Source organism: Mirounga angustirostris, unplaced genomic scaffold, assembly GCF_029215605.1.
Source record: "Mirounga angustirostris isolate CCGP_5_RB_7025 unplaced genomic scaffold, mMirAng1.0.hap1 SCAF_12, whole genome shotgun sequence".
In the NCBI taxonomy this organism is placed as follows: domain Eukaryota; kingdom Metazoa; phylum Chordata; class Mammalia; order Carnivora; family Phocidae; genus Mirounga; species Mirounga angustirostris.
Genome location: NW_026991720.1, coordinates 85,689,098 through 85,712,003, shown reverse-complemented (window position 1 = coordinate 85,712,003; position 22,906 = coordinate 85,689,098). Strand labels below are relative to the sequence as shown.

Sequence of the window (22,906 nt, the reverse complement as noted above, 5' to 3'; positions counted from 1 at the left end):
CTTTTTTTTTATGATTTTTTTTTTTTTTTTTGAGAGAGAGCACATGAGAGGGAGGAGGGTCAGAGGGAGAAGCAGACTCCCCGCCGAGCAGGGAGCCCGATGCGGGACTCGATCCAGGGATTCCAGGATCATGACCTGAGCCGAAGGCAGTCGCCCAACCAACTGAGCCACTCAGGTGCCCCCAGAGAATACATATTCTTATCAAGCACACACAAAATATTCTTCAGAATAGATCATAGGCTAGGACACAAAACAGGTCTTAAAATTTTTAAGAAGACTGAAATCATATCAAGCAACTCTTTCTACCACAATGGTATGACTTTAGAAATCAATTACAAGGAGAAAATTAGAAAATTCATAAATGTGGAGATTAAACAATCAATGGGTCAAGAAAATCAAAAGAAAAATAAAAACATATCTGTGACAAATGAAAATGGAATTAGAGCATACCAAAATGTATGGGATGCAGCAAAAAGAAGTTTCATAACAATAAATGCCTACATTAAGAAACAAGAAAGATCTCAAGTAAACACCCTAACTTACACTGCAAAGAAGTAGATAAAAAGGAAAAACTAAGTCCAAAGTTAGAAGAATGAAGGAAATAACAAAGATCAGAGCAGAAATAAATGAAATAGAGATTAAAAAGTAGAAAAGTCAACCAATGGAAGTAAGAGTGGGGTTTTTTTAAAGATTTTCTTTCTTTATTAGAGCATGAATGGGAGGAGGGGCAGAAGGAGAGGGACAAGCAGACTCCCTGCTGAGCAGGGAGCCCAATGCGGGGCTCAGTCTCAGGGTCCAGGGATCATGACCTGAGCCGAAAGCAGACATTTAACTGACTGAGCCAGAGTTAACCGACTGAGCCACCCAGGCACCCCCTTAAGAGTGGTTTTTTGGAATAAACAAAATAGGCAAACCTTTAGCTAGACTCACCAAAAAAAGGGACTCAAACAAATAAAATCAGAAAGGAAAGAGGAGAAGTTACACCTGATACCACAGAAATACAAAGGATTGTAAGAGAACTATGAACAATTATACACCAACAAATATAGATAACCCAGAAGAAATGGATAAATTCCTGGAAACATACAACCTACCAAAACTAAATCCTCAACACAATATTAGCAAACTGAATTCAACAATACATTAAAAGGATCGTACACCATGATTATGTGGGATTTATTCCAGGGATTCAAGGTTGGTTCCACATGTGCAAATCTATCAGTGTGATATACCACAAACAAAATTAAGGATAAAAATCATATGATCATCTCAATAGATACAGAAAAAGCATTTGGCAAAATTCAACAGGCATTTATGATAAAAACTCTCAACAAATTGGGTATATATGGAATATACCACAACATGATAAAGGTCATATATGAAAAGCCCGCAGCTAATATCATACTTAATGGTGAGAAGCTGAAACTTTTCCTCTAATATCAGTAACCAGACAAGGATGCCCACCCCACTTTCATCGACCATAGTACTAGAAGTCCTAGTGGGAACAATTAAGCAAGAAAAAGAAATAAAATGCTCTAAATCAGAAAGGAAAAAGTAAAATTGTCTCTATCTACAGGTGACATGATATATACAGAAAACTTTAAAGACTTCACCAATAAACTCTAAGAACTGGTAAACAAATTCAGTAACAATGCAGGATACAAAATCAATATAGAAAAAAACCCCAAATGTTTTTTTTTTTAATTTTTTTTTATTCTTATGTTAATCCCCACACATTACATCATTAGTTTTAGATGAAGTGTTCCATGATTCATTGTTTGTGCACAACACCCAGTGCTCCATGCAGAATGTGCCCTCCTCAATACCCACCACCAGGCTAACACATCCTCCCACCCCCCTCCCCTCTAGAACCCTGTTTGTTTTTCAGAGTCCATCGTCTCTCATGGTTCGTCTACCCCTCTGATTTCCCCGCTTCATTCTTCCCCTCCCGCTACCTTTTTCTTCTTCTTCTTTTTTTTTTTTTCTTAACATATATTGCATTATTTGTTTCAGAGGTACAGATCTGAGATTCAACAGTTTTGCACAATTCACAGCGCTTACCAGAGCACATACCCTCCCCAGTGTCTCTCACCCAGTCACCCCATCCCTCCCACCCCACCCCGCACTCCAACAACACTCAGTTTGTTTCCTGCGATTAAGAATTCCTCATATCAGTGAGATCATATGACACATGTCTTTCTCGTTTTGACTTATTTCACTCAACATAATACCCTCCAGTTCCATCCACGTCGTTGCAAATGGCAAGATCTCATTCCTTTTGATGGCTGCATAATATTCCATTGTATATATATACCACTTCTTCTTTATCCAGTCATCTGTCGATGGACATCTTGGCTCTTTCCACAGTTTGGCTATTGTGGACATTGCTGCTATAAACATCGGGGTGCACGTACCCCTTCGGATCCCTACTTTTGTATCTTTGGGGTAAATACCCAGTAGTGCAATTGCTGGATCATATGGTAGCTCTATTTTCAACTTTTTGAGGAACCTCCATACTGTTTTCCAGAGTGGCTGCACCAGCTTGCATTCCCACCAACAGTGTAGGAGGGTTCCCCTTTCTCCGCATCCCCGCCAACATCTGTCCTTTCCTGACTTGTTAATTTTAGCCATTCTGACTGGTGTGAGGTGTATCTCATGGAGGTTTTGATTTGGATTTCCCTGATGCCGAGCGATATTGAGCTCTTTTTCATGTGTCTGTTGGCCATTTGGATGTCTTCTTTGGAAAAATGTCTGTTCATGTCTTCTGCCCATTTCTTGATTGGATTCTTTGTTCTTTGGGTGTTGAGTTTGATGAGTTCTTTATAGATTTTGGATACTAGCCCTTTATCTGATATGTCATTTGCAAATATCTTCTCCCATTCTGTCGGTTGTCTTTTGGTTTTGTTGACTGTTTCCTTTGCTTTGCAAAAGCTTTTTATCTTGATGAAGTCCCAATAGTTCATTTTTGCCCTTGCTTCGCTTGCCTTTGGCGATATTTCTAGGAAGAAGTTGCTTCGGCTGAGGTCGAAGAGGTTGCTGCCTGTGTTCTCCTTTAGGATTTGGATGGACTCCTGTCTCACATTGAGGTCTTTCCACCATTTGGAGTCTATTTTTGTGTGTGGTGTAAGGAAATGGTCCAGTTGCATTCTTCTGCATGTGGCTATCCAATTTTCCCAACACCATTTGTTGAAGAGACAGTCTTTGTTCCATTGGACATTCTTTCCTGCTTTGTCGAAGATTACTTGACCATAGAGTTGAGGGTCCATTTCTGGGCTCTCTATTCTGTTCCATTGATCTATGTGTCTGTTTTTGTGCCAGTACCATGCTGTCTTGATGATGACAGCTTTGTAATAGAGCTGGAAGTCCGGAATTGTGATGCTGCCGGCTTTGCTTTTCTTTTTCAATATTCCTCTGGCTATGCAGGGTCTTTTCTGGCTCTATACAAATTTTAGGATTATTTGTTCCATTTCTTTGAAAAAAGTGGATGGTATTTTGATGGGGATTGCATTGAATGTGTAGATTGCTCTAGGTAGCATTGACATCTTCACAATATTTGTTCTTCCAATCCATGAGCATGGCACGTTTTTCCATTTCTTTGTGTCTTCCTCAATTTCTTTCATGAGTATTTTATAGTTTTCTGAGCACAGATCCTTTGTCTCTTTGGTTAGATTTATTCCTAGGTATCTTATGGTTTTGGGTGCAATTGTAAATGGGATCGACTCCTTAATTTCTCTTTCTTCTGTCTTGTTGTTGGTGTATAGGAATGCCACTGACTTCTGTGCATTGATTTTATATCCTGCCACTTTACTGAATTCCTGTATGAGTTCTAGCAGTTTTGGGGTGGAGTCTTTGGGGTTTTCCACATAAAGTATCATATCATCTGCAAAGAGTGAGAGTTTGACTTCTTTGCCAATTTGGATGCCTTTGATTTCTTTTTGTTGTCTGATTGCTGTGGCTAGGACTTCCAATACTATGTTGAATAGCAGTGGTGATAGTGGACATCCCTGCCGCGTTCCTGACCTTAGGGGGAAAGCTCTCAGTTTTTCCCCATTGAGAATAATATTTGCTGTAGGTTTTTCATAGATGGCTTTTATGATATTGAGGTATGTACCCTCGATCCCTATACTCTGAAGAGTTTTGATCAAGAAAGGATGCTGTACTTTGTCAAAAGCTTTTTCTGCATCTATTGAGAGGATCATATGATTCTTGTTCTTTCTTTTGTTAATGTATTGTATCACATTGATTGATTTGCGGATGTTGAACCAACCTTGCAGCCCAGGGATAAATCCCACTTGGTCGTGGTGAATAATCCTTTTAATGTACTGTTGGATCCTATTGGCTAGTATTTTGGTGAGAATTTTTGCATCCATGTTCATCAGGGATATTGGTCTGTAATTCTCCTTTTTGATGGGGTCTTTGTCTGGTTTTGGGATCAAGGTAATGCTGGCCTCATAAAATGAGTTTGGAAGTTTTCCTTCCGTTTCTATTTTTTGGAACAGTTTCAGAAGAATAGGTATTAATTCTTGAAATGTTTGGTAGAATTCCCCTGGGAAGCCATCTGGCCCTGGGCTTTTGTTTTTTGGGAGATTTTTGATGACTGCTTCAATTTCCTTAGTGGTTATAGGTCTGTTCAGGTTTTCTATTTCATCCTGGTTCAGTTTTGGTAGATGATACATCTCTAGGAATGCATCCATCTCTTCCAGGTTATCTAATTTGCTGGCATAGAGTTGCTCATAATATGTTCTTATAATTGTTTGTATTTCTTTGATGTTGGTTGTGATCTCCTCTTTCATTCATGGTTTTATTGATTTGGGTCATTTCTCTTCTCTTTTTGATAAGTCTGGCCAGGGGTTTATCAATCTTGTTAATTCTTTCAAAGAACCAGCTCCTAGTTTCGTTGATCTGTTCTACTGTTCTTTTAGTTTCTATTTCATTGATTTCTGCTCTGATCTTTATGATTTCTCTTCTCCTGCTGGGTTTAGGCTTTATTTGCTGTTCTTTCTCCAGCTCCTTTAGGTGTAGGGTTAGGTTGTGTACTTGAGACCTTTCTTGTTTCTTGAGAAAGGCTTGTATTGCTATATACTTTCCTCTCAGGACTGCCTTTGCTGCATCCCAAAGATTTTGAACAGTTGTGTTTTCATTTTCATTGGTTTCCATGTATTTTTTTAATTCTTCTTTAATTTCCTGGTTGACCCATTCATTCTTCAGTAGGATGCTCTTTAGCCTCCATGTATTTGAGTTCTTTCCAACTTTCCTCTTGTGATTGAGTTCTAGTTTCAAAGCATTGTGGTCTGAAAATAGGCAGGGAATGATCCCAATCTTTTGGTACCGGTTGAGACCTGATTTATGACCTAGGATGTGATCTATTCTGGAGAATGTTCCATGGGCACTAGAGAAGAATGTGTATTCTGTTGCTTTGGGGTGGAATGTTCTGAATATGTCTATGAAGTCCATTTGGTCCAGTGTGTCATTTAAAGTCTTTATTTCCTTGTTGATCTTTTGCTTAGACGATCTGCCCATTTCAGTGAGGGGGATGTTAAAGTCCCCCACTATTATTGTATTTTTGTCGATGTGTTTCTTTGCTTTTGTTATTAATTGCTTTATATAATTGGCTGCTCCCATGTTAGGGGCATAGATATTTACAATTGTTAGATCTTCTTGTTGGATAGATCCTTTAAGTATGATATAGTGTCCTTCCTCATCTCTTATTACAGTCTTTGGTTTAAAATCTAATTTGTCTGATATAAGGATTGCCACCCCAGCTTTCTTTTGGTGTCCATTAGCATGGTAAATGGTTTTCCACCCCCTCACTTTCAATCTGGGGGTGTCTTTGGTTCTAAAATGAGTCTCTTGCAGACAGCATATCGATGGATCTTGTTTTTTAATCCAGTCTGTTAGCCTGTGTCTTTTGATTGGGGCATTTAGCCCATTTACATTCAGGGTAACTATTGAAAGATAGGAATTTAGTGCCATTGTATTACCTGTAAGGTGACTGTTACCGTATATTGTCTGTGTTCCTTTCTGGTCTATGTTGCTTTTAGGCTCTCTCTTTACTTAGAGGACCCCTTTCAAGATTTCCTGTAGGGCTGGTTTTGTGTTTGCAAATTCCTTTAGTTTTTGTTTGTTCTGGAAGCTTTTTATCTCTCCTTCAATTTTCAATGACAGCCTAGCTGGATAGAGTATTCTTGGCTGCATATTTTTCTCATTTAGTGCTCTGAATATATCCTGCCAGTCCTTTCTGGCCTGCCAGTCTCTGTGGATAGGTCTGTTGCCAATCTAATGTTTCTACCCTTGTAGGTTACATATCTCTTCTCCCGAGCTGCTTTCAGGATTTTCTCTTTGTCTATGAGACTCGTGAGTTTTACTATTAGATGTCGGGGAGTTGACCTATTTTTATTGATTTTGAGAGGGGTTCTCTGTGCTTCCTGGATTTTCATGCCTGTTTCTTTCCCCAAATTAGGGAAGTTCTCTGCTATAATTTGCTCCATTATAACTTCTGGCCCTCTCTCTCTTTCTTCTTCTTCTGGGATCCCAATTATTCTAATGTTGTTTCGTCTTATGGTATCGTTTATCTCTCGAATTCTGCCCTCGTGATCCAGTAGTTGTTTATCTCTCTTTTTCTCAGCTTCTTTATTTTCCATCATTTCATCTTCTATATTACTGATTCTCTCTTCTGCCTCATTTATTCTAGCAGTTAGCGCCCCCATTTTTGATTGCACCTCATTAATAGCCTTTTTGATTTCTACTTGGTTGGATTTTAGCTCTTTTACTTCTCCAGAAAGGGTTTCTCTAATAACTTCCATATTTTTTTCAAGCCCAGCTAGTATCTTTAAGGTGATGATTCTGAACTCTAGATCTGACATCGTACTAATGTCCGTATTGAGTAGGTCCCTGGCAGTCGGTACTACCTCTTGTTCTTTTTGTTGAGGTGATTTTTTCCGTCTTGTCATTTTGTGCAGAGGAGAATAGATTGAGAGAACAAAATGCTAGCAGTGTAACCATGTCCCCAGAAAATATACTCTAAACAAATCAGAAAAGACCTGAAGCAGTGGGATAAGAAAGGGAAAGAGAGAAAGAAGAAAAAGAAAAAAAAAAAGATAAAGATAAAAACAAAAACAAACAAAACAAAACAACAACAAAAGAAAAACCAGAATGTGATCAAATATGATCTATATGGTATATAGATCAGTGCCACACACTAGATTTGGGGTGTATTTTGGTCTTTTAGAAGAAAGTGCCTCCCAAAATTTTAAAGAAAGAAAAACTTATATATGTACAAAAATAAGGGTTGATATGATGAAGGGATGGAATATGACTATAAAAATGGAAATTATAAAAAATTTTATAAAAGGAATTGATAAGAAGTTGTTTGAAAAAAGAAAGAAGAGGATTTAGAAAAAGAAAAAAAAAAGGGAGAGGATGTGATCAGGCAGGGGAATAGAAAACACCATATACTAGAGATTTAGGGTATATTTTAATCTGTTAGAAGAAACTATCTCAAAATTTTAAAGAGAGAACAACTTATACATATAAGCCAAAAATATGGGTAACTATTATGAAGGGATAGAATATGACTCTAAAAATGAAAAATAAAAATGTTTTTTTTTTTAAAAAGGGATTGATAAGATGTTAGTTGAAAAAGGGAAAAAGAAAAATTCAAAAAGAAATAAAAAGACAAAAAGACAGTTAAAAAAAATTAACTTTAAAAGACTAAAGAATCATGGTAAAAAAGCCGTGGATTCTATGTGCACTAGTCCCCTAGCGCTGGAGTTCTGCCGTTCTCATTGATCGGGTAAACTTGGTCTTGGCTGGCTGTTCTCGCTGATCTTCTGGGGAGGGGCCTGTCGCCGTGGTTTCCAAATGTCTCTGCCGGAGGCGTAATTGCCCCGCCCTTGCCCCCTGCCGGCTAAGTAATCTGCTCGGGTTTGCTCTCCGGGGCTTTTGTTCCCTGCGAGCTTTCCGTGCAGCTTTGGAGGCGGAGAGTGAAAATGGTGGCTTCCCAATCTCCGCCCCGGAGGAGCCGAGAACTCGGGGCCCCGCTCCTCAGTGAGCCCCCAGAGAAAAGCCGTCAGTCACTCCTGTCTCCCCGGTCTCCGGCCGCACTCCGTGCTCACCCGGCCTGTGACCGCGCATTTCTATCTCTGGCACCCGACCCCGGGTGGAGTCTCCAAACCCAGCAGATCCCTGCGGTGCGCTCCTGTGCCGCTCCTCCCAGGGGAGGAAGGTGAGTCTCCCCGGATCTGCCGCTTGTGGGGTCCCTGCTGGAGGAGCAGGGGCCCGACTGTGCCGCGGATCCCGGTCTATGGCCACCCCGAGCTGAGAGCCCGCGCCTGGGCTCCGCCTCTGCAGCCGGCTTCCCTGCTCCGTTACCTGGGAGCTCTGCCGCCCTCAGGCACCCCCGGTCTTTCTGTGACCCCGAGGGTCCTGAGACCACACTGTCCCAGAGGGTTGCACCCCCCGCTTAGCCACCAGAGTGACGTCCCTCGGCGGAGCAGACTTTTAAAAGTCCCGATTTTGTGCTCCGTGGTTCTATCACTTGCCAGAAGCGGCCTATGGAGGCCCCTCCCCCGCCGTCTATCCTCCCGAATATCGCCTCGGATTCACTTCTCCGCACCTCCTACCTTCCAGAAACTGGTCGCTTTTCTGATGAGAGAGTTGTTGCTCTTCCTTTCTTCTATCTCCTGTTTGAGTTTGTAGGTGTTCAGAATGGTTTGATCCCTATCCAGCTGAATTCCTGAGAGGAGACGAAATCCAGGTCTCCTACTCCTCCGCCATCTTGCTCCGCCCCCCGAAAAAAAACCCAAATGTTTATACACTAACAATGAACTACCAGAAAAAGAAGTTAAGAAAATGATCCCACTGACAATTACGTCAAAAGAATAAAATACGTAGGAACAAATTTAACCAAGGAGGTGAAAGACCTATACATTGAAATCAATAAGACAATGATGAAATAAATTGTAGAAGACACAAACAAAGGGGTGCCTGGGTGGCTCAGTCAGTTAAGCGTCTACCCTTCAGCTCAGGTCATGATCTCAAGGGTCCTGGGATGGAGCCCTGTGTAGGGCTCCCTGCTCAGTGGGGAGCCTACTTCTCCCTCTCCTCCCTGCTTGTGCTCTCTCTCTCTCAAATAAATAAATAAAACCTTTTAAAAAAAGACACAAACAAATACAAAGATACTCTATGTTCATGGATTAGAAGGATTAATGTTTAAATGCCCATTTAGTTGCTATTCAAAGCAATCTACAGATTTAATGCAATCTCAATTGAAATTCCAAAGGCATTTTTCACAGAAATAGAACAAACAATCCTAAAATTTTTATGGAACCACAAAAGACCCCAAAAGCAATCTGAGCAATATAGCCAAAGCACTCATGAGAAGGAAGAACAAAGCTGGAAGCATTACATTTCCTGGTTTCAAACTACCTTACAAATATATAGTAATCAAAACAGTATGGTATTAGCATGAAAACAGACACATAGATCTATAAAGAACAGAATAGAGAGCTTAGAAATAAACCCACACAGATATGTTCAATTCATTTTTGACAAAAGAGCCAAGAATGTACAATGAGGAATGGACAGTTCCTTCAGTAAATGGTATTTGGAAAACTGGACAGCCACATGCAAAAGAATGAACTGGACCACTATCTTATGCCATACGGAAAGATGTATTCAAAATATGAATCAAAAACTTGAACATAAGAGCTGAAACCATAAAACTCCTAGAAGAAAATATAGATGGTAAACATCTTGACATAGATCTTGGCAGTGATTTTTTTGGGATATAATACCAATCAGAGGTAACAAAAGCAAAAATCAAGAAGTCGGACTACATTAAACTAAAAGGTTTCTTCAAAGCAAAGAAAACCATTAAGAAAATGGAAAGGCAATCTGTGAAATGCAGGAAAATAATTGCAAATCATATATCCCATAGGGAGTTAACATCCAAAATAAATAAAGAACACATACCACTCAATGGCAAAAACAAACAAACAAACACATAATCTGGTTAAAAATAGGCAGAGGATGTAAGTAGATACTTTTCCAAGGAATATATGCAAATGGTCAACAGGTATGAAAAGGTGCACAACATTACTAATCATCAGAGAAATGCAAATGCAAACTACAATGAGCTATTACCCCATACCTGTTAGAATGGCTGTTATCAAAAAAGACAAAAAATAACAAGTATTGGTGAGGATGTGGAGAAATGGGAACCCTCATGCACTGTTGGTGGGAATGTAAATTGGCACAGTCACTATGAAAAACAGTATGGAGGTTCTTCAAAAAATTAAAAATAGAACTACCATATGATCCAGTAATTCCACTCCTGAGAATATATATGAAGGAAATGAAGTCATTATCTTGGAAAGTTACATGTATTCTCATGTTCATGGCAGCATTATTTACAGTAGCCAAGATGTGGAAATAACTTAAGTGTCCATCCATGGATGAATGGATAAAGAAAATGTGTCATATATGTACAATAGAATGTTTTCAACCATAAAAAAGAAGGAAATCCTACCATTCACAATAACTTGGATTGACCTTGGAAAAAAACAAACTCATGGATACAGAGAACAGATTGGTAGTTGCTAGAGGTGGGGGGTAGGGAGTGGGTGAAATGGGTGAAGGTGGTCAAAAGGCACAAACTTATGATACATATGATACATGTCTTTCTCTGACTTATTTCGCTCGGCATAATATCTCACTGATAGGAGGAATTCTTAATCTCAGGAAACTGAGGGTTGCTGGAGTGGTGGGGAGGGGAGGGATGGGGTGCCTGGGTGATCGACACTGGGGAGGGTATGTACTATGGTGAGCGCTGTGAAGTGTGTAAGACTGTTGAATCACAGACCTGTACCTCTGAAACAAATAATACATTATATGTTAAAAAAAAAAAAAAAAAGAAGATAGCAGGAGGGGAAGAATGAAGGGGGGGAAATCGGAGGGAGAGACAAACCATGAGAGACTATGGACTCTGAAAAATAAACTGAGGGTTCTAGAGAAGAGGGGGGTGGGGGGATGGGTTAGCCTGGTGATGGGTATTAAAGAGGGCACGTACTGCATGGAGCACCGGGTGTTATGCACAAACAATGAATCATGGAACACCTTCAAAAACTAATGATGTAATGTATGGTGATTAACATAACATAATAAAATTTAAAAAAAGGCACAAACTTTCAGTTATAAGATAAATAAGTTATGGGCGTATAATTTACAGCATGAAGACCATAGTTAGACTGCACAGGCGTACCTCAGATATTGCAAGTTCAGTTCCAGACTACCCCAATAAAGCAAATGTTAGAAAAAGCAAGTCACACGAATTTTTTGGTTTCCAAGTGCATAGAAAAGTTATGTTTACCCTATAGTATACTAAGTGTGGAATAGCATTATGTCTAAAAACAATGTACTTACCTTAATTAAAAAATATTTTATTGCTAAAAAATGCTAGCCATCATCTGAGCTTTCACTGAATCATTACCACTGATCACAGATCACTACAACAAATATATTAATAATGATGTTTGAAATATTGCGAGAGTTACCAAAACGTGACACAGAGACACCAAATGAGCAAATGCCAATAGAACTTTGCTCGACACAGGGTTGCCACAAACCTTCAATTTGTAAAACAAACAAAAAAACCCCCACATATCTGCAAAGTACAATAAAGCAAAGCACAATAAAACGAGGTATGCTTATATTGTGTATTTGAAAGTTGCTAAGAGAGTAGATCTTAAAAGTTCTCATCACAAGAAAAAAATACTTATAACTATGTGAAGTGACTGGATGTTGACTAAACTTACCGTGGTGATCATTTCACTATGTATACATATATCAAATCATTATGTTGTGTACCTGAAACTAATACAATAGTATATGTCAATTATATCTCAATAAAACTGGCAAAGATTAAAGTAAAAAAAGATGGGGAAAAAAAGAAAAGGTATAGTTTTTATCTTTAGTGGTGCTTGAGGAAAAGCAGATTTAATTAAAAGATTTAGAGATCAATGAGATGTAGAAATATTGAAAGGCTTCCTAGGTACTTTGATGGGCGTTAAAATAAAAGGTACTCATTCCTTGTTATGTGTAATTTTTTTTTTAATTAAAGTGCTCTTTTCTTTATACAAGTAAATCAGCACGTGCATTGTTAGGGTCGGTTTTTAGAAAGAGAAATTTCCTGGGCGCCTGGGTGGCTCAGTTGGTTAAGCAACTGCCTTCGGCTCAGGACATGATCCCAGGGTCCTGGGATCGAGTCCCACATCGGGCTCCCGGCTCGGCGGGGAGCCTGCTTCTCCCTCTGACCCTCTCCTCTCTCATGCTGTTTCTCTCTCGCTCGCTCTCCAATAAATAAATAAATAAAATCTTTAAAAAAAAAAAGAAAGAAATTTCCTAAGGTTTGTCATGAAAGTGGAGAGAAAATGAAAGAGCAACACGCAAAAGTGAAATGAGCTGTGAATGACAACAGGCTCAATCAAGAAAACAAGGTAATGTGATGTGGTATTTAGTGTTGTGATGGGAGGATTTGGGAAGCCTAGTTTTTCACACCAGCCCCAGGTGGCACAGTCAGCCCTGGGGATGTAGGAAAATACAGGTGCAAAAGGAGGAGAACAGCTACAGGGTGGGTGTCCCATGAAATGAAATCCTCACATTGAAAAAGCCTAGTTTATTTTGGTGTGTTGAAGAGTTTATTAGCGTTCAGTTTAAAAAGATTTACACCTGTGGTATACTAAGACACAGGAGTTCTTAAAGAAGTTATCCTTTAGGGTTTGGTCCTTGGTTTAGAATTTGTGGAGCCTTGGTATTGTTGTTGTTGTTGGTGGTGGTGGTAAGCGGTTTAAGAATTCATGATCTTGGGGCACTTGTGTGGCTCAGTGGGTTAAGCATCTATCTTTGGCTTAGGTCATGATCCCAGGGTCCTGGGATCGAGTCCCCTGTTGGGCTCTCAGCTCAGCAGGGAGCCTGCTTCTCCCTCTCCCTATATCCCTTCCCCCACTTGTGCGTGCTTTCTCTCTTTCTCTCTGTGTCAAATAAATAAATCTTAAAAAAAAAAAAAAAAAAGAATTCATGATCTTGGTCCAGGGCTGGTAATATCGTATCACTTCCTTGTCCCTCACAAAAATGGTTCTCGGTAAGGTTCAGAGCTGTCAGGGCAAGCTGAGGGTTCTCGTGAAGTTGCAAAGCCTCAGTTTTGTCAATGCCACCAGCTGCTTCTATTAGAAGACTGAACCAAGTACTTTTCTTTAGGATTTTTCTTTCATTGAACATCAACCCATGTCTTATGTAGAAATTTTATCAGTTTAAATAGTTTATTAGTAAGCCTAGAGTATTCTTGGGATTATTTTTTACAGAGACTCTGAAAAAAGAGCAGTAAATCAATTTTAAATTGTGCTGCTCATGGAAGCCAGTTGGGATGAGGTGGCCTCCCAAGAGCCATTTCAACCACCATTTCATGGTAAGTGATCATTCTAGGAAGCTTAGCAGATAGATAAGGTAAATATATTGAGTGACAAACTGAAAAGTCACTTACTGTTGTTTTCAACAACTATGTAAAGAGTATTTTCAGTAACCAGGCGTATCAGTGCCTCTCTACAATTGGTAATATAATTGAATATTCCCCCAAACAGGTTTACAAATGACTTTTCTAAAATAGAGTCTACGTATTAGGCTTTTTCAACATGAGGATTTCATTACATGAAATCTTTCATTCATTGATAGACTAATTTATACATGTGACTGTTTATTGATTGCACTATTGGGTACTATTTGTGCTGGAGGTGTTGAGGTTGGTACTGGAGATGAAGATAGAAAAGTCTTTTGTTTGCAGAGTTTACATTCTAAAGGGGAATAACACCAGTAGCCACGTAAACAAATCCATAATAATATTTCAGAAAGTGACTTAGTGCTATGAGGACAGATGAATGGAGTGTTAGGCAGCATAAGTGGAGAGTGAAATGATTTTAGGTAAGATAGTCAGGAAAGCATTAGAACAGAGACCAGAATAATGAGAGACAATGATGTATAAAAGTGTGCAAGGAAAGCATCACAGGTAGAAGAGCAAGAGCAAAGGCCCTGAGGCAGGCAAGGAACTGGATTATATTAGGACCTTGAGTTTATGTATTTATTTTTAGAGAAGGGAAGAAACACAGAGGCAGAAGGAAAGAGAATCTTAAGCAGGCTCCACACTCAGTGCAGAGCCCCACGCAGGGCCTGATCTCACAACCCTGAGATCATGTCCTGAGCCAAAATCAAGAGTTAGATGCTTAACCGATTGAGCCACCCAGGTGCCCCTAGGACCTTATAGAGCAACATAAAGATTTTGGAATTTAAGTTTTATGGGAATCCAAAGGAGTGATGTGATTATACTTATATTTTAAAAATAATTATGGCTGCTCTTTGGAGAACAGATGATAGAGAGTAATAGGAGAAGCAGTAGAAGAAGCTCAGCTCAAAGGCTAACAGTGTCATTTGCATATGCTTATAATGATGCTAGGAACAGAATGATGCAATGGAGAAATGGACCACTTGAAGATATATATATATATATATATTTTTTAAAGATTTCATTTATTCATTTGAGACACAGAGATAGAGAGCGAGCACGAGCAGGGGGAGAGGCAGAGGCAGAGGCAGAGGGAGAAGCAGGCTCCCTGCCGAGCCAGGAGCCTGACGCAGGGCTCGATCCCAGGACCCCGGACCATGACCCGAGCCGAAGGCAGATGCCCAACCATCTGAGCCACCCAGGCGCCCCCACTTGAAGATATATATTGAAGGACAAAGCCTTGGGACCTGCCAAAGAAATGGATAAAATGGCTGTGTTCCAACACTCACGTCCTGTTGTCCGCACAGTTGATTTTTAAGTCATTTATTTCTCCAAAGTGAGATTTCCTTAAAAATCTCCATTTGGACTAAGTAGCTAAGTGAGAATTTGGAAGTAATAGAACACACCACTAAATAAATTAACAAGAGAGTTCTACATTTAATGATTTAGATTCATGATGTGTGGCTTATTGAAGCAGAAATTCAATTACTTTCTATGGACAGTGGTTCAGGCGATCTCCAGTGTAGATAGAGTGACCTGGCCCAGTTGGCCTCTCCTGCCTCTCGGCCTTTCACTCAATCCACCCCAACCATGTTGATCTCTCTATTCCAATAAGTCAAGCTCTTTCCTCTTCTAGCACCTTTGCATTAGCTCTGCCTCTTCCTGGGAAGTTCTTTCATTAGTCATTTTGGGCACATGCCAGGACCTGCAAGATTTCCAGGGGCCTGGAAGAAGTCCAGGGGCTGGGGAAATGAATATTGTCTCAAAAATATGACAAGAATATTGCAAAAATAGAATTAATAAATTTAATTAAATAAATTAAATAAAGATAGTTAAATTAAATAAATGTAAATTAACTATCTACAAAACAATATATGTTAACTCCATTCATTGCTAAATTTGAATATTCATAAAATTTCATGATACTGGAAATAATTTTTTGGTCAGATTCCTGAGTATGCTGAAAAATTATAACCAGATGTAAATTACATGCATTACTAGTGGCTAAATAAAATCTAAAGGCAAAATTATAATATCCATTTGAAGGTTTTGCAGTGAAAAAAATATATTTAATTGACGTGGATGTACTTTAATATGTTTGCCATGATGTGTAATGGAGTTTCCAACATTAAAATTATCAAGGTCCTTTAAAAGTCTTCAGATGGCCCTGCTTGGCTTCCCATAGTAGAAAAGGTAAAAAAAGAGAATTTCAAAGATTCCTCATGTATTTTTCTCTCTTGCCACACCCTTGATTGCCAACTCAACAAAATAAATAAGGAGTGGTCTAGCTGTTTAGAAATACACAAGAACTTAAAAAGTTTTTTTTTTAATTTGAGTATGGTTGACACATGGTGTTACATTAGTTTCAGGTGTACAACATAGTGATTCAACTTCTTTGTACATTATGCTGTGCTCATCACAAGTGTAGCTACCATCTGTCACTATATAACACTATTACTATATCCTTGACTATATTCACTATGATGTGCCTTTAATTTCTGTGACTTATTCATTCCATAACTGGAAGGCTGTATTTCCCACTGCCCTAACTCAGTGCCACCTTTTTTTGAGGGCAACTTGTCAGTAGATGCTCATTTTTAAAATTTGCTTTGACCAAGCAATTCTGCTTCTAGAGATTTATCCTAAGGAAATAATTGGACCAGTACACAAAGATATATAAGGATGCGTATTATAGCAGCATTGTTTATAACAGTGAAAAATGGAGCAACCTCGAAAGAGTTCCATAATTGGAGTTAGGCTTTATTCTCAACATTTTTTCAATATGGAGAGATGTCAATGAAATAGTTGTAAAAGGGGGAAAAAAAAAAAAAAAAGAGGGTTGCCTGGGTGGCTCAGTCAGTTAAGTGGCCAGTTCTTGATTTCGGCTCAGGTCGTGATCTCCCATGGATCAAGCCCCACCTCCAGTCCCCACTGCATGTGGAGCCTGCCTAAGATTCTCTCTCCCTCTCCTTCTGTCCCTCCCCTACCTCCAACTTGTGCACGCACTCTTTTTCTCACTCTCTTAAAAAAGGAACATGTTTATTATGATTTTATAATAATTTTTTTAAAAGAAATAGAAGAGGGTGCCTGGGTGGCTCAGTTGGTTAAGCGACTGCCTTCGGCTCAGGTCATGATCCCGGAGTCCTGGGATCGAGTCCCGCATCAGGCTCCCTGCTCGGCAGGGAGTCTGCTTCTCCCTCTGACCCTCCTCCCTCTCATGCTCTCTGTATCTCATTCTCTCTGTCTCAAATAAATAAATAAAATCTTTAAAAAAAAAAAAGTAAAAGAAATAGAAGTGAGTGTTTATGTGTGTGTAAACATAAGGAAGTCTGGAAGTATTTATACCAAAATGTTAGCAGTGATCATCTTTAGGTAGTAGAACTGCGAATTTTTACTTTAAAAAAAAAAAATACTTCTTTATGGCCAGGTTGTTTTTTCCAGTAAATGTAAAATTTATATAATCCACTAAAGTAGTATAGTTATTTCTGTTTTGAGATATAATATTATAGAAATAACAAATGAGTTAAAATGCCACCTTTAATTCCATAATGTCAACAAGACAGTCAACTCCATCAAATATTTCTTTGATGATCGCAAAAACAAAACGAAAAGGATGACATTAGAGAGGCTTAGATTTATTTACATGTCCTTTTGCAGATGAATATAACTTCTGAATGGTTTCAAACCAAAACCAGCTTTATGTTGCTCTTCTATTTTTGTGGAAATGAGCTTTGCAGAGCTGTTCTTTTCTGTGGGGTCCTTGAAAATAGTAGAATATTGCTTAGGTTTCTAAGAAATGTAAATATTGTTACATTATCTTGTCTTGTGGCATATTGGTAGTGAGACTTCAGACACATTGTCTAACTTACTAAACTTTTTTTTTTTAGAGAGAGAGAGAGTGTGAGCGCATGCGTGTTCGAGAGCAGGGGCGGGGCAAAGGAGGGGGAGAGAGAGAATCCCAAGCAGGCTCCAGGGTCAGACACAGGGCTCGATCTCAGGACCCTGAAATCAAGTCAGGTGCTTAACCAACCGAGCCACCCATGCACCCCATTACCAAACCTTTCTTAAGGAGATGGGATCAGGTGTTGAAAATGGCTCAGTCCCTGGGTGAATTTGCCTTGAAGGAACTTTGTGGTCCAGGTATTCTCCCACTTATGTTGGTTATGTGTATCTGCCCTTCATATAAAAGAGCCTTTTTTTATGGAGATGGGAAAGAGCTGCTGGGGAAATGCAGGAAGAGTGATTTCTTTAAGTGAGAATAACCTCAAAACCTTGTCTGTGTTCATTATAGCATGTAAGTAACTATGGTTTTGTAAAACTTGCCTTCTTCCCAATTGAGAAGCCTCACTCATGTGCTCATTTTATTCAGCATTCTTTAAATGTCTTTAATATCAAGACAGAGTGGAAAGGACATTCAAGTAGAAATCAGAAGGCCTGGTTTCTAGCTTTTTAGTGACTGCGTAATCCTGGGGCCAGCAACTCAGCTATTGGGTTTTTCATCTCCATAACCCAGTGTTAAGGATCCCTCATGGCCTCCCAAATGACCTTGACTCAAAGGTCAAATAAGATAATCTAGCTGTTGGAAAACCGTGATGTCCTGCGACAACACCAGGTGCTTCTGTGAGGTGCACAGGTTCTGAGTGCTTTAGGGGATGCAGGGATGAATAAGATATGATCTCTCCCTGCAGAGAGGCTTCCAACCTAGTCAGGAAAACAGGTCGTTGGCAATATGTGAGATTAACAAGGGAGGAGGAGGCAAAGGAGCTGTGTTATGGATAAGTATAGAACTGTGGAGACCTGAGTTACATTATGGTGCATCCATTTTACCAGAAGTAATCTTGTCCTAGTGGAAAGAATTGTCCCCATTCTCTCATTAAATCTTATAATTACATGCAGGAGCTTTTTTACTGTTCCTTTATTTTTGAGGCACTCTTGAAAATCAACATGAATGAAACTAAGGGTCCTGATTCCCAATGCATTCTGTCTCCAGAATTTCTCCCCAAAAGGCTGATGTGGACTGTTCTTTTTCGTTTCTCTGATTCTAACAGAGAAGTTCAGCTTCATTTTTGCCTTTATGAACCTATCTTGACTTAAACAAGCAACAAAGAGGAGCAGTTTTATCACTTAAAGGATGGCAGTCTGTCAAATTCTCACCTCTAAAACTCCAGCTGAGTAAGAACATCAGCGTATTCAGAAGGGGAAAAGCTGACCTAATATTACTGGCTTTCAGCCAGTCTTGAATAAATCATAAACAATTGAGTGAACTTGTACTATGAATGGTCAAGATTTTTAAGGCAGAGATGTCTGTGCTTTTCTTGTGTTACTTTGCTTCCCGATTAAGTTATCAGGATAGGTGAGGTGAAGGTGATAACCACTACACTACAGAAACAAGGCAGAAGACATGAACAGACACTTCTCCAAAGAAGACATACAAATGGACAAGAGACACATGAAAAAATGCTCAACATCACTTATCATCAGGGAAATACAAATCAAAACCACAATAAGATACCACCTCACACCAGTCAGAATGGTTAAAATTAACATGTCAGGAAACAACAAATGTTGACGAGGATGCAGAGAAAGGGGAACCCTTCTACACTGTTGGTGGGAATGCAAGCTGGTGCAGCCACTCTGGAAAACAGTATGGAGGTTCCTCAAAAAGTTGAAAATAGAGCTATCCTACAACCCAGCAATTGCACTCCTGAGTATTTACCCCAAAGATACAAATGTAGTGATCCGAAGGGGCATTGCATCCCAATGTTTATAGCAGCAATGTCCACAATAGCCAAATGTGGAAAGAGCCTAAGTGTCCATCAACGGAAGAATGGATAAAGAAGATATAGTATATATATACAATGGAATATTATGCAGCCATCAGAAACAATGAAAATTTACCTTTTACATTGAAGTGGATTAAACTGGAGGGTGTTATGCTGAGCAAAATAAGCCAATCAGAGAAAGACAATTATCATATGATTTCACTCATATGTGGAATACAAGAAACAGCACAGAGGATCATAGGGGAAGGGAGGGAAAACTGAATGGGAAGTCATCAGAGAGGGAGACAAACCATGAGAGACTCTTAACTCTAGGAAACAAACTGAGGGTTGCTGGAGGGGAGGTGGGGGGGGATGGGGTAATTGGTGATGGGCATTAAAGAGGGCATGTGATGGGACAAGCACTAGGTGTTATATGCAACTGATGAATTATTGAACTCTGCATCTGAAACTAATGATGTACTATATGTTGGCTAATTGAATTTAAACTAAAAAAATATATATCAGGATAGGTATCATATGGTACCATGAAGTATGGCAAGCATTTTGGTTAGAAAGCATTCAGGTCTAGCTCACAACAAAAACAAGAAAAGACGCAACTACTAGTAGAACAGATATTTGTGCTAAGTAAGAATTTTATTGTCACTGTTTAACAGATCTCATTTAGACTCTTGATCTTTTTAAAAGATTTTATTTTTAGTAATCTCTACACCCAGTGTGGGGCTCAAACTCCCCACCCGAGATCAAGAGTCACATGCTCTATCAACTGAGCCAACCAGCCGCCTGAGACTCACTCTTGTCCTTTTATATCATTTTTATGTTGTTTCTTTCTTGGTGTCTTAGCACCTTTAAAAGCTGTTATCGTGAGGGTAGCTCATAGAGCACATCCTTCTCACTGTCTTTAACCAGATTCATGGTTGACTGTAACCATGCAAAAGTTACGTGCAGGCAGCATTTACAAAACACAGCATTTCTTTCTGTTTCTCTTAGATTTGCAAGGACACTAAACCATCTCTGAAGGGAGGAATTTACAAGGAACTGATTATGAAAATAATCTTAAATTATTTCGGAAATGCTGGGGTGAGGAAATACTGTGCAGGACATGAGTAAGAAAGTTCCAGTGGCTCTCCGTGGATTGCAGACTGTGCTGCCCTGCATGTGTGGTTTTTCCCATTTGCCCAGGATAGATAGCATACCTTTAAAGTAAACAATTCAATATATGTTAATTAATTGAATTTAAATTAAATTTTTTTTAATTTTTAAAAAATAAAGTAAGCAATCCAAATGACTAATTAGTTGGCTCCCTTATTTACCTTCCTCATAAGGGGCACTAGAAAGAGCATTTAACCCTTGAAGTCAAAAGCAACATTTACTTCTCATGGGGAGAAGCAGTCAGGACTTTTTTTCTTACTTAAAAGACTCTGGAATTTATATGGACAAGTTTGTGCCTATAGTTTACTAGTGTTTTTCTTCTGTATTTATTCTTTTGTTTTGTAATATTGCTAAAAATTGCATTCTGCAGCTTTGTGTTTGCGAGAATGCATCCCATACACTCTGTCACACAGCAGCAATCATGGGTTTATTATCTCTAACACCAAAGTATCATTACACAGTAACTGAAAGTTAATGATTTTTAAATTAACTATATATGAAAGTTATTCAAAACTGCAGCATTTTCTTCTCCATCTTTTAACAATAGAAAGATAGAGAGATCGTGTATTGGTTAAGAGGTTTTAGAGTTGGGCAGAGCTGAGTTTATACCGAATCTCTACCATTTACTTACTATCCCTATTTCCCCATTTGTTAACTAGAGATATTAGTCCTACTTCACAGAGTTATTGTAAGGATGGAACTAAGGATGATAATGTGGGTATTGTGCTTAGTACAGTCTGAAGATATGGCCTAGACTCAACAACGTGTGGGCATCTTTATTATTAACAATAAACAATTTGTAAGCCCTGGGTGTGTAACACCAGCAGTGATAAACATGACACGTGCCTTCCTTTTATTGACCATTCAACTAAAGCAGAGTTTGGGGTTCTTAACCATTTTATTCCTCTATTCATTGTCCAAGTGTAAAAACTGAATTTAAAATTGGTGAAGAGTAATTAATCATTGTTAGGAAAAAGCTTCTTGCATTTTGTAACCTTGAGCCCAAACCCCTGATGATCCTCTATATGGACAATGTTCCATCTTTAAATAACATCTTAATGTCTGCAAGAAGCAAGGTGAAGTAGTTACTCCTTATTTTGCTGATTCAGCAAAGGACAAATAAGAAAAAATATTAAATGCCTCAAAGGGATCACAGATTTTTGCACCGTTCCCTTTTTATCAGCTCATCCCCCTGACTAATAAGAGCTACTGCTGGGGCGCCTGGGTGGCTCAGTTGGTTAAGCGACTGCCTTCGGCTCAGGTCATGATCCTGGAGTCCCAGGATCGAGTCCCACATCAGGCTCCCTGCTCAGCAGGGAGTCTGCTTCTCCCTCTGACCCTCTTCCCTCTCATGCTCTCTCTCATTCTCTCTCTCTCAAATAAATAAAAAAATAAAATCTTTAAAAAAAAAAAAAGAGCTACTGCTGATGTGTGGTATTGACCCTGCTTCACAATAGCAGTACCAAGCATTGTGGCAGACAAACCCCAGTGGGGTTAACCCTGGGAATGTTTACATTGACCCATATTAACCACAGTGAAAATGTGTCCATATTTTAATCTCCTCTGATGGATGACAAATTCCGTGAGCAGCTTGCTCTAAAAAAGTAATTGTGCCTGTCTTCAAACAGTTTACAATTACATGGTACTCAGCTGGGATCCAGTAAAATTTTACTGACTTGAGGCACAGCCATTAAAACTACATTATCATGTTTTCAGTATTTAATGCCTAAGCATTATGGAACACTACATCAAAAACTAATGAGATACTGTATGGTGACTAACATAACATAATTTAAAAAAAAAAAAGAAAAAAGTGCCTAAGCATTGAAGACTATTTGGAAAATTAAAAAAAAGAAAAGAAAAGCTGTGAACTAGTTTCCCACCACCAACTAGAGCCACTGCAAACATTCTGGTGAATTTCCTTTATGCATCATTTTGTGGATTTTTAAAAATTTATTTTCTCATAAGCATGTTAATGTGATTACCTTGCCTTCATAAATATTTGAAATATGGATGATCTGTCAAGTGTCTATCCCAGGTTACTTAAGGATTCCATTTTCCCTGCAGTTTGACATTGAAATGGTTACCAATTACTATTATAAGTAGACCTGCAATATTCATCATATTTTATAAAACTGTCCTTGAATTTAGGATTATTTCCTTTGTATAGATTCTAAGAAGTGAGATTAATGAGTCAAAAGGTTTACACTCATGAACGATGTATGAGTGAGTACCCATTTTTAAATATATTTGACAACTCTAGGTATTTAAAAAAAAAACATTGCTTCTTTGATAGGCAGGTTGTTTTTTGTTTTTTTTAAAGATTTTATTTATTTATTTGAGACAGAGAGAATGAGAGGGAGGAGGGTCAGAGGGAGAAGCAGACTCCCCGCCGAGCAGGGAGCCCGATGCGGGACTCGATCCC

The 22,906-nt window shown here is 39.0% G+C and overlaps 1 protein-coding gene across 1 annotated transcript in view; it reads left to right on the top strand.

The window, feature by feature from the left end:
- The window catches only part of RELN (reelin), a 530,360-nt gene that overhangs the window by 375,373 nt on the left and 132,081 nt on the right, over window positions 1-22,906 (top strand). The gene's annotated exons all lie outside the window — the stretch shown is intronic.